Here is a 13,550-nt window from a genome sequence, read left to right on the forward strand (position 1 = left end):
TGGCTGAGAGTCTCGAATCGGAGTTGGAAGACATCTTTAAAGATGTTCAGCCTGATTTGGAGGATTCAGAGGACATGAGAGAGCCTCTGAAATCTCTTCTGGAAAAGGAAAAACCTCCTAAACCCGAGCTCAAGCCATTACCACCATCCTTAAAATATGCTTTTCTGGGAGAAGGTGACACTTTTCCAGTGATCATAAGCTCTGCTTTAAGTTCACAGGAAGAGGAAGCACTTATTGAAGTGCTAAGGACACACAAGACAGCTCTTGGGTGGTCCATAGGTGACCTTAAGGGCATAAGCCCAGCTAGATGCATGCACAAAATCTTATTGGAGGATAATGCTAAACCAATGGTTCAACCACAGAGACGGCTAAATCCAGCCATGAAGGAAGTGGTGCAGAAAGAGGTCACCAAATTACTAGAGGCTAGGATTATTTATCCTATTTCTGATAGCCCCTGGGTGAGCCCTGTCCAAGTCGTTCCAAAAAAGAGAGGCATGACAGTGATTCATAATAAAAAATGAACTGGTTCCTACAAGAACAGTTACAGGGTGGCGCATGTGTATTGACTACAGAAGGCTCAATACAGCCACCAGAAAGGATCATTTTCCTTTACCATTCATAGACCAGATGCTAGAAAGACTAGCAGGTCATGATTATTACTGCTTTTTGGACGGCTACTCAGGCTATAACCAAATTGCAGTAGATCCTCAGGATCAAGAGAAAACAGCATTCACATGTCCATCTGGAGTGTTTGCTTATAGAAGGATGCCATTTGGGTTGTGTAATGCGCCTGCAACCTTCCAGAGATGCATGCTCTCTATTTTCTCTGATATGGTGGAAAAATTTCTGGAAGTCTTCATGGATGACTTCTCAGTATATGGAGACTCATTCAGCTCCTGTCTTGATCACCTGAAACTTGTTCTGAAAAGATGCCAAGAGACTAACCTAGTTTTAAACTGGGAAAAATGTCACTTCATGGTGACTGAGGGGATTGTTCTTGGGCATAAAATCTCAAACAAGGGAATAGAGGTGAATCAAGCAAAAATAGAGGTAATTGAAAAATTACCACCACCTGCCAATGTTAAGGCAATCAGAAGCTTTCTGGGGTATGCAGGATTCTATAGGAGGTTTATAAAGGATTTTTCAAAAATCGCAAAACCTCTAAGTAATCTACTAGCTGCTGACACGCCATTTGTGTTTGACACAGAGTGCCTGCAGGCGTTTGAAACGCTGAAAGCTAAGCTGGTCACAGCACCAGTTATTTCTGCACCAGACTGGACATTACTATTTGAGCTAATGTGTGATGCCAGTGATCACGCCATTGGTGCAGTGTTGGGACAGAGACATGACAAGCTTCTGCACGTCATTTATTACGCTAGTCGCGTTCTAAATGATGCCCAGAAGAATTACACAACCACAGAAAAAGAATTACTTGCAGTTGTTTTATGCCATTGACAAGTTCAGATCATACTTAGTAGGATCAAAAGTGATTGTGTATACTGATCATGCTGCTCTTAAATATTTACTCACAAAGTAGGATTCAAAACCCAGGCTCATCAGATGGGTGTTGCTTCTGCAAGAGTTTGATATAGAAATAAGAGACAGAAAAGGGACAGAGAACCAAGTGGCTGATCATCTGTCCCGGATAGAGCCAGTAGAAGGGACGCCCCTCCCCTCTCTTGAGATCTCTGAGACTTTTCCGGATGAGCATTTATTTGCCATTCAGGAAACACCATGGTTTGCCGATATTGCAAACTATAAAGCTGCAAGGTTCATACCCAAGGAGTACAACAGGATACAAAAGAAGAAATTAATTACTGATGCAAAGTACTACTTGTGGGATGAACCTTATCTCTTTAAGAGATGTGCAGACGGAATAATCCGTAGGTGTGTGCCTAGAGAAGAAGCATAGAGGATCCTGTGGCATTGCCATGGATCTCAATATGGAGGCCATTTCAGAGGTGAGCGAACAGCCACCAAGGTCCTCCAATGTGGCTTCTATTGGCCCACACTCTATAAAGATCCCGAGAGTTTGTACGTAACTATGACAGTTTCCAAAGAGCTGGTAATCTGCCTCATGGTTACGCCATGCCTCAACAAGGAATCTTGGAAATTGAGTTGTTTGACGTCTGGGGAATTGACTTCATGGGACCTTTCCCACCATCATACTCAAACACTTGTATTCTGGTGGCAGTTGACTATGTATCAAAATGGGTTGAGGCCATTGCCACACCCACCAATGATACTAAAACAGTGCTGAAGTTCCTCCAGAAATATATCTTTAGCAGGTTTGGTGTCCCTAGAGTACTAATCAGTGATGGGGGCACTCACTTCTGCAATAAACAGCTTTACTCTGCCATGGTTCGGTATGGAATTCGCCATAAGGTGGCTACTCCATATCATCCACAAACTAATGGTCAAGCTGAAGTCTCTAACAGAGAATTAAAGAGAATCCTAGAACGGACAGTAAGTACCCGTAGAAAGGATTGGGCAAGGAGCTTGGATGATACTCTGTGGGCTTACAGAACAACATTCAAGACCCCTATAGGGACCTCTCCATACCAACTTGTGTATGGTAAGGCATGTCACCTGCCCGTGGAACTGGAACATAAAGCCTACTGGGCAACCAGACTCTTAAACTTTGATGCCAAATTAGCTGGAGAAAAAAGATTGCTCCAGCTAAATGAGCTAGAGGAATTCAAATTCAAGGCTTTCGAAAATGCCAAGCTTTATAAAGAGAAATAAAAAAAGTGGCATGACAGAAAGCTGTCATCTAGAATCTTTGAGCCAGGACAGAAGGTTCTGCTGTTCAACTCTAGACTCAGGCTATTCCCCGGGAAATTGAAATCCCAGTGGAGGGGACCATACGTGATTACAAGTGTATCACCATATGGTTATGTGGAGCTTCAAGATATTGATTCTGATAAGAGGTTCATTATCAATGGACAGAGAATCAAACACTATCTTGAAGGAAACGTTGAGCAAGAATGCTCAAGGCTGAAGCTAGACTAAAAGCTCAGCAAGGTCCAGCTAAAGACAATAAAGAAGCGCTTGCTGGGAGGCAACCCAGCCATGGGGCATCAATCCTCTAAGCATTCTGCCCTATTTCTATTTTTATTTTTATTTGTTTATATAGAGTTCATTGATAACAAGGTAAATAATCAATTGCATAAGTTCACAGGGTTACAGAAGGAATTTGCACACAAAACAGAGAAAAAGAGCTCACTGGCAAGAAAATGCCAGTAAGAGCCTATTTTGGGCGTTCAGCGCCCAAAAGGGGCAGCCAGTGGGCGCTGAACGCCAGTAAGGGCAGCAATCTGGCGTTCAACGCCAGAAGAGGGCAACAACTGGGCGTTGAACGCCTAGGAGATCAGCATTTGGGCGTTGAACGCCCAAAACAGGCAGTGTTTGGGCGTTCAAACGCCAGGATGATGGGGAGGTGGCAAACTCATTTTTCTTCATATTTTTTCATTCTAATCTTGATTTTCATACTTCAATTCATGATTTCTTGCATAAACATGTTAAGAATCCTGATTTCTAAAATCCCTAATTTCTAAAAATCCTACTTTAAAAATATCAAATATATCTTAATCCATAAGCACAAACCCTCTTTGCAAATTCAATCCAACTCTTTTCAAATCTTTTAAAAAAAAAAACAAATCTATCTTTTTGACTCATCAATATCTTTTTCAAAATCTCCACTTTATCTTTTTCAAAATCTAGATTTATCTTTTTCAAAAATCTTTTATATCTTTTCAATTTTAAACTATATCCTCTCTTATCATATCTTCTATCTTATCTTTTCCAAATCAATCTCTTTTATCATATCTTTATCTCTTTTTTCGAAAACCCACCCTCCCTCCCTTTAAATTTGGGTTTGGCCTCCCTCCCCTTCAATCAACAATTGCACCTAGCTCTCCTTCTGTCCCTCTGCTTTCTTTTCTTTTGCTTGAGGACAAGCAAACCTCTAAGTTTGGTGTGTTTATCCGCAATCACTAAGATCATGGCTCCTAAAGGAAAACAACCCACTCCAGGAGGCAAGAAAGAGAGCGTTCCAAAACCACTTTGGAATCAAGGGAAGTTCTTATCTAAAGAACATTCAGACCATTATAACAAAATAATGGGTCTGAGATCAGTGATCCCGGAAGTTAGATTCGATCTGAAAGAAGATGAATATCCCGAGATCCAGGAGCAAATTCGAATCAAGAACTGGGAAGTCCTAGCCAATCCTGAAACGAAAGTGGGAAGGAATATGGTCCAGGAGTTCTATGCTAATATGTGGCAGACTGACAAGCAAAAACTATCTAGAACTACTTTCTATGAATATCGGACCATGGTCAGAGGAAAGATTGTTCATACCACCCCTGACAAGATCAGAGAGATCTTAAAGCTACCTCAGCTGAAAGATGATCCAGACTCCTTCAACAGGAGAATGATGAGAACAGACAAGGGCCTGGATAAGATTCTAGAGGACATATGTATCCCTGGAGCCAGGTGGACCACCAACACAAAGGGTGTCCCAAATCAACTCAAGAAAGAAGATCTCAAACCAGTTGCCAGAGGATGGCTGGACTTCATTGGGCATTCTCTGTTGCCTACTAGCAACCGTTCTGAAGTCACAGTTAAAAGAGCAGTGATGATCCATTGCATCATGATGGGAAAAGAAGTGGAAGTTCATCAGCTGATCTCAGCTGAACTCTACAAAATTGCTAACAAAAATTCTAAAGAGGCCAGGTTGGCTTATCCAAGCATGATTTCTCTGCTCTGCAAGGATGCTGGAGTAAGGATGGGAATAACTGGGTATATCTCAGTTGAGAAACCAATCACCAAAGCATCAATGGAAAAACAACAAGCACAGGATGATCCCACCAAGAAGAAAACACAGGAATTTCTCCCAGAAATCCCTCAATCTGAATACTGGGAGTATCTTGAGACATCTGTTACCAAGGTACGGGAAGCTATGGAACAAATAATAAAAGAACAGAAGGAACACGGTCAAATTCTCACCTATATGTTTAAAGAACAAGAGGAGCAAGGGCGTGACTTCAGGGAATTGAAACGCCAGAAGTTATCTCTTGAAGGACCAAGCACCCCACAGATCAGAGAAACACCCATTTCCCAGAATAAAGGTTGTTAAATTCCAATTTCTGCTTTAACTCTGTGATAGTGTCATTATAGAAGTTCACCTTAGGAGTCATATAGTAGTAATTAGTATCTATTTTGATTTTATCTCCAATTAAGCCATAGTTTATTTTTCTCATCATCAGCAAACATGAATAAAATAGTAGATCTTTTGAATAAGAGGCAATAAAATTTCGAGTTTTAATAAGAGAAATTCTAATTAGTTACATGTGGTGGCAATACTTTCTGTCTTCTGAATGAATGCTTGAACAGTGCATATGTCTTTTGAATTTGTTGTTTAAGACTGTTAAATATGTTGGCTCTTGAAAGAATGATGAACATGAGACATGTTATTGATAATCTGAAAAATCATAAAAATGATTCTTGAAGCAAGAAAAAGCAGCAAAAAAAAAAGCCAATAGCCCTTAAAACCAAAAGGCAAGGGTAATAAAAAGGATCCCAAGGCTTTGAGCATCAGTGGATAGGAGGGCCTAAGGGAATAAAATCCTGGCCTAAGCGGCTAAACCAAGCTGTCCCTAACCATGTGCTTGTGGCGTGAAGGTGTCAAGTGAAAACTTGAGACTGAGTGGTTAAAGTCAAGGTCCAAAGCAGAAAGAAGAGTGTGCTTAAGAACTCTGGACACCTCTAATTGGGGACTTTAGCAAAGCTGAGTCACAATCTAAAAGGTTCACCCAATTATGTGTCTGTGGCATTTATGTATCCGGTGGTATACTGGAAAACAAAGTGCTTAGGGCCACGGCCAAGACTCATGAAATAGCTGTGTTCAAGAATCATCATACTGAAATAGGAGAATCAATAACACTATCTGAATTCTAAGTTCCTATAGATGCCAATCACTCTGAGCTTCAATGGATAAAATGAGATGCCAAAACTGTTCGGAAGCAAAAAGCTACTAGTCCCACTCATCTAATTAGAATCTGAGCTTCACTCAAAAACTCTAAGATATTATTGCTTCTCAACCTATTAGTCTTCTATTTTATTTGTCTAGTTGCTTGAGGACAAGCAACAGTTTAAGTTTGGTGTTGTGATGAGCGGATATTTTATACGCTTTTTGGGGTTAATTTCATATAGTTTTTAGTATATTCTAGTTAGTTTTTAGTTTATTTCCATTAGTTTTTAGGAAAAATTCATATTTCTGGACTTTACTATGAGTTGTGTATTTTTTTGTAATTTCAGGTATTTTTCTGGCTGAAATTGAGGGAGCTGAGCAAAAATCTGATTCAGGCTGAAAAAGGACTGCTGATGCTGTTGGAGTCTGACCTCCCTGCACTCAAAGTGGATTTTCTGGAGCTACAGAACTCAAAATGGCGAGCTTCCAATTGCGTTGGAAAGTAGACATCCAGGGATTTCCAACAATATATAATAGTCCATACTTTGCTTAAGGATAGACGACGTAAACTGGCGTTCAACGCTAGTTCTCTGCCCAATTCTGGCGTCCAGCGCCAGAAAAGGATCAAAAGTTGGAGTTCAACGCCAGAAATAGATCCAAACCTGGCGTTGAACGCCCAAAACAGCCTTATGCACGTGAATTATTCAAGTCTCAGCCCCAGCACACACCAAGTGGGCCCCAGAAGTGGATCTCTGCACCACCCATCATAGTTTACTCATTTTTTGTAAACCTAGGCTACTAGTTTAGTATTTAAACAACTTTTAGAGACTTATTTTGTATCTCATGACATTTTAGATCTGAACTTTGTACTCTTTGACGGCATGAGTCTCGAAACTCCATTGTTGGGGGTGAGGAGCTCTGCTGTGTCTCAATGAATTAATGCAAGTATTTCTGTTTTCCATTCAAACATGCGTGTTCCTATCTAAGATATCCATTCGCGCCTAACTATGGAGAAGGTGATGATCAGTGACACTCATCACCTTTCTCAATCCACGAACGTGTGTCTGACAATCACCTCCGTTCTACATCAGATTGAATGAATATCTCTTAGATTCTTTAATCAGAATCTCCGTGGTATAAGCTAGATTGATGGCGGAATTCATGAGAATCCGGAAAGTCTAAACCTTGTCTGTGGTATTCCGAGTAGGATTCAGGGATTGAATGACTGTGACGAGCTTCAAACTCGCGAGTGCTGGGCGTAGTGACAGACGCAAAAGGAGGGTGAATCCTATTCCAGCATGATCGGGAACCTCAGATGATTAGCCGTGCTGTGACAGAGCATTTGGACCATTTTCACAAGAGGAGGGGATGTAACCATTGACAACGGTGATGCCCCAACACACAGCTTGCCATAGAAGGACGTGCATGCGTGAATCAGAGGACAAAGGAAAGCAGAGATTCAGAAGACAAAGCATCTCTAAAACTCTAACATATTCTCCATTATTGCATAACAAGTAACCTTTAACCCATGCTCTCTTGTTTATTCGCAATTCAACTGATAAATACAATTGACTTCCTGACTAAGAATTGCAAGATAACCATAGATTGCTTCAAACCAACAATCTCCGTGGGATTCGACCCCTTACTCACGTAAGGTATTACTTGGACGACCCAGTGCACTTGCTGGTTAGTGGTACAAGTTGTGAAAAGTGTGATTCAAACTTCGTGCACCATGAAGCTTGGGAGAGATACAAGCAACTGACCAAACAGTGTCCTTCTGACATGCTTTCAGAATGGACCATCCTGGATATATTCTATGATGGTCTGTCTGAATTATCAAAGATGTCATTGGACCATTCTGCAGGTGGATTCATTCACCTAAAGAAAACGCTTGCAGAAGCTCAGGAACTCATTGACATGGTTGCAAATAACCAGTTCATGTACACTTCTGAAAGGAATCCTGTGAGTAATGGGACGTCTCAGAGGAAGGAAGTTCTTGAAATTGATGCTCTGAATGCTATATTGGCTCAGAACAAAATGTTGACTCAACAGGTCAACATGATTTCTCAGAGTCTGAATGGATTGCAAAATGCATCCAACAGTACTAAAGAAGCATCTTCTGAACAAGAAGCTTATGATCCTGAGAACCCTGCAATGGCAGAGGTGAATTACATGGGTGAAGCCTATGGAAAAACCTATAATCCCTCATGGAGAAATCATCTAAATTTCTCATGGAAGGATCAACAAAAGCCTCAACAAGGCTTTAATAATGGTGGAAGAAACAGGTTTAGCAATAGCAAGCCTTTTTCATCATCCTCTCAGCAACAAACAGAGAATTATGAGCAAAATCTATCTAGCTCAGCAAATATAGTCTCTGATCTATCTAAGGCCACTCTAAGTTTCATGAATGAAATAAGGTCCTCCATTAGAAATTTGGAGGCACAAGTGGGCCAGCTGAGTAAAAGAGTCACTGAAACTCCTCCTAGTACTCTCCCAAGCAATACAAAAGAGAATCCAAAAAGAGAGTGCAAGGCCATAACCTTACTTGGTGTGGCCGTACCTAGAGAGGAGGAGGAGGACGTGAATCCTAGTGAGGAAGACCTCCTGGGATGTTCACTGACCAATAAGGAGTTTCCCTTTGAGGAACCAAAGGAATCTGAGGCTAATCTAGAGACCATAGAGATTCCATTAAACCTCTTTTTACCATTCATGAGCTCTGATGACTATTCATCTTCTAAAGAAGATGAAGACATTGTTCAAGGGCAAGTTGCCCAGTATTTAGGAGCAATCATGAAGCTGAATGCCAAGCTATTTGGTAATGAGACTTGGGAGGATGAGCCTCCATTGCTCATTAATGAACTGAATACCTGGGTTCAGTACACTTTACCTCAAAAGAAACAGGATCCTGGTAAATTCCTAATTCCCTGTAACATAGGCACCATGACCTTTGAAAAGGCTCTGTGTGACCTGGGGTCAGGCATAAACTTAATGCCACTCTCTGTAATGGAGAAACTGGGAATCTTTGAGGTACAGGCTGCCAAATTCTCATTAGAGATGGCAGACAAATCCATGAAAAAGGCTTATGGACAGGTAGAGGATGTGCTAGTAAAGTTTAAAGGCCTTTACATCCCTACTGATTTCATAATCCTAGACACTGGAAAGGATGAGGATGATTTCATCATCCTTGGCAGACCCTTCCTAGCCACAGCAAAAGCTGTGATTGATGTTGACAGAGGTGAGTTGGTCTTTCAATTGAATGAGGACTACCTTGTATTCAAGATTCAAGGTCCTCCTTCTATAACCATGGAGAGGAAGCATGAAAAGCTTCTCTCAATACAGAGTCAAACAAAACCCCCACATTCAAACTCTAAGTTTGGTGTTGAGAGGCCACAACCTTGCTCTGGTTATCTGTGAGGCTCCATGAGAGCTCACTGTCAAGCTATTGACATTAAAGAAGCGCTTATTGGGAGGCAATCCAATGTTATCTAATTTTATCTATTTATGTTTCCCTTTGTTATTTTATATTTTCTTTAGGTTGATGATCATGTGAAGTCACAAAAACAACTAAAAAATCAAAAACAGAATAAAAAATAGCATTAGAAACAGCTCACCCTGGAGGAAGAGCTTACTGGCGTTTAAATGCCAGTAAGAAGCATCAGAATGGCGTTTAACGCCAGAAAGAAGCATCAAGCTAGCGTTAAACGCCAAAAACAAGCTACATTCTGGCGTTTAACGCCAGAAACAAGCACCAACTTGGCGTTAAACGCCAATAAAGGGAGAAAAGCTGGCGTTTAACGCCAGAAACAAGCAACAGTCTGGCGTTAAACGCCAGGATTGCACTCTAAGGGCATTTACACGCCTAAATGGAGCAGGGATGATAAGTCCTTGACCCCTCAGGATCTGTGGACCCCACAGGATCCCCACCAACCGCAACTCACTATCTCTTCTTCACACCTTTTCATAACACCGTTCCCCAAATACTCTTCACCAATCACCTCCATATCTCTTCCCAAATACCCTTCAACAATCGCCTCATTTACTTTTCCCCAAAACACCACCTACCTTCAAATTCAAAACTCTTTTTCCCTCCCAAACCCAACCCCAAATACACACTACTACCCACCTTGGCTGAACCCACACACACCTCCATCTCCTCCATTTCTTCTTCTCCTCCTTTCTTTCTTCTTTTGCTCGAGGACGAGCAAATATTTTAAGTTTGGTGTGGAAAAAGCACTGCTTTTTTTATTTTTCCATAACCATTAATAGCACCTAAGGCCGAAGAAACCTCTAGAAAGAGGAAAGGGAAGGCAATTGCTTCCACCTCCGAGTCATGGGAGATGGAGAGATTTATCTCATTTGTCAACTCTGCAATTCCGCTGGAACTGACATAGAGGGAGACATCCTCATTGATGAGGACAAGCCCATCACCAAGAAAAGGATGGAGCAAACAAGAGATCATGGACCTCAACAAGAGCATGAGGAAATTCCTCACCATGAAATCCCTGAGATGCCTCAAGGGATACACTTCCCTCTACAAAACTATTGGGAGCAAATCAACACCTCCCTAGGTGAATTAAGTTCCAACATGGAACAACTAAGGATGGAGCACCAAGAGCACTCCATCATTCTCCATGAGATTAGAGAAGATCAAAGAGCTATGAGGGAGGAGCAACAAAGACAAGGAAGAGACATAGAGGAGCTCAAGAACACCATTGGTTCTTCAAGAGGAAGAAGACACCACCCTTACTAAGGTGGACCCGTTCCTTAATCTCCTTGTCTATTTATTTTCTCTGTTTTTCGTCTACTATGCTTTATGTCTATTTATGTTTGTGTCTTATTACATGATCACTAGTGTCTAAGTGTCCATGTCTTAAAGCTATGAATGTTCTATAAATCCATCACCTTTCTTAAATTAAAAATGCTTTTAATCACAAAAGAACAAGAAGTACATGATTTCGAATTCATCCTTGAAACTAGTTTAATTATTTTGATGTGGTGACAATACTTTTTGTTTTCTGAATGAATGCTTGAACAGTGCATATGTCTTTTGAATTTGTTGTTTATGAATGTTAAAATTGTTGGCTCTTGAAAGAATGATGAAAAAGGAGAAATGTTATTTGATGATCTGAAAAATCATAAAAATGATTCTTGAAGCAAGAAAAAGTAGTGAATAGAAAAAAGAAGGCGAAAAAAAAAAGAAAGAAAAAGAAAAACAAAAGCAAGCAGAAAAAGCCAATAGCCCTTAAAACCAAAAGGCAAGGGTAAAAGGGATCCAAGCCTTTGAGCATCAGTGGATAGGAGGGCCCAAAGGAATAAAATCCTGGCCTAAGCGGCTAAACCAAGCTGTCCCTAACCATGTGCTTGTGGCGTGAAGGTGTCAAGTGAAAAGCTTGAGACTGAGCGGTTAAATTTGAGGTCCAAAGCAAAAACAGAGTGTGCTTAAGAACCCTGGACACCTCTAATTGGGGACTTTAGCAAAGCTGAGTCACAATCTGAAAAGGTTCACCCAATTATGTGTCTGTGGCATTTATGTATCCGGTGGTAATACTGGAAAACAAAGTGCTTAGGGCCACGGCCAAGACTCATAAAGTAGCTGTGTTCAAGAATTAACATACTGAACAAGGAGAATCAATAACACTATCTGAATTCTGAGTTCCTATAGATGCCAATCATTCTGAACTTCAAAGGATAAAGTGAGATGCCAAAACTGTTCAGAGGCAAAAAGCTACTAGTCCCGCTCATCTGATTGGAGCTAAGTTTCATTGATATTTTGGGATTTACAGTATATTCTCTTCTTTTTATCCTGTTTGATTTTCAGTTGCTTGAGGACAAGCAACAATTTAAGTTTGGTGTTGTGATGAGCGGATAATTTATACACTTTTTGGCATTGTTTTTAAACAGTTTTTAGTATGATTTAGTTAGTTTTTTAGTATATTTCTATTAGTTTTTAAATAAAAATCACATTTCTGGACTTTACTATGAGTTTGTGTGTTTTTCTGTGATTTCTGGTAATTTCTGGCTGAAATTGAGGGACTTGAGCAAAAATCTGATTCAGAGGCTGAAGAAGGACTGCAGATGCTGTTGGATTCTGACCTCCCTGCACTCAAAGTGGATTTTCTGGAGCTACAGAAACCCAATTGGCGCGCTCTCAATTGCTTTAAAAAGTAGACATTCAGGGCTTTCTAACAATATATAATAGTGCATATTTTGCCTGAGTTTAGATGACGCAAACTGGCATTTAACGCCAGCTTTCTGCCCTATTCTGGCGTTAAACGCCAAAAACAAGTTGCAAAGCAGAGTTAAACGCCAGAAACAAGTTACAAACTGGTGTTTAACTCCAAGGAAGACCTCTACATGTGAAAGCTTCAATGCTCAGTCCAAGCACACACCAAGTGGACCCGAAAGTGGATTTCTGCATCAATTACTTAATTCTGCAACCCTAGTAACTAGTTTATTAAAAATAGAACTTTTTACTATTGTACTAGGGGTCTTTTTCCCTATTTTCAAATTCATATGCCATTTGGGGAGGCTGGCCATTCGGTCATGCCTAGACCTTGTTCTTATGTATTTTCAACGGTAGAGTTTCTACACACCATAGATTAAGGTGTGGAGCTCTGCTGTTCCTCATGAATTAATGCAAAGTACTATTGTTTTTCTATTCAACTCAAGCCTATTTCTTCTCTAAGATATTTATTCACACACAAGAACATGATGAATGTGATGATTATGTGACGCTCATCACCATTCTCACTTATGAACGCGTGCCTGACAAACACGTCCTTTCTACATGAAAGCAAGCTTGAATACATATCTCTTAGCCTCCTGATTTATGATCAGAGTCTTCGTGGTATAGGCTAGAATTATTTGCAATCATTCTTGAGATCCAGAAAGTCTAAACCTTGTCTGTGGTATTTCGAGTAGGATCTGGGAAGGGATGGCTATGACGAGCTTCAAACTCGTGAGTGATGGGCGTAGTGACAGACACAAAAGGATCACTGGATCCTATTCCAGCATGATCAAGAACCGACAGATGATTAGCTGTGTGGTGACAGCGTATTTGGACCATTTTCACTGAGAGAACGGGATGTAGCCATTGACAACGGTGATGCCCAACATACAGCTTGCCATGGAAAGGAGTATGAATGATTGGATGAAGACAGTAGGAAAGCAGAGGTTCAGAAGGAACAAAAGCATTTCCATATGCTTATCTGAAATTCTCACCAATGAATTGCATAAGTATCTCTATCCCATTTTATACTTTAATTATATTTTAACTATCAATTCACCATAACCATTTGAATCTGCCTGACTGAGATTTGCAAGATGACCATAGCTTGCTTCAAGCCGACAATCTCCGTGGGATCGACCCTTACTCACGTAAGGTTTATTACTTGGACGACCAGTGCACTTGCTGGTTAGTTGTGCGAAGTTGTGAAAAAGAACTAAGATTATAAACATGCGTATTAAGTTTTTGGCGCCGTTACCAAGGAATGAACAATCACGATTTCGTGCATCAGTAGTCCCCGACCGTAGAGTGATGGCGTTGAGACCGCCCTTTAGGTTTGGTTGGGGTTGGGAA

This window comes from Arachis hypogaea, chromosome 17 (genome assembly GCF_003086295.3).
Source record: "Arachis hypogaea cultivar Tifrunner chromosome 17, arahy.Tifrunner.gnm2.J5K5, whole genome shotgun sequence".
Lineage (NCBI taxonomy): Eukaryota > Viridiplantae > Streptophyta > Magnoliopsida > Fabales > Fabaceae > Arachis > Arachis hypogaea.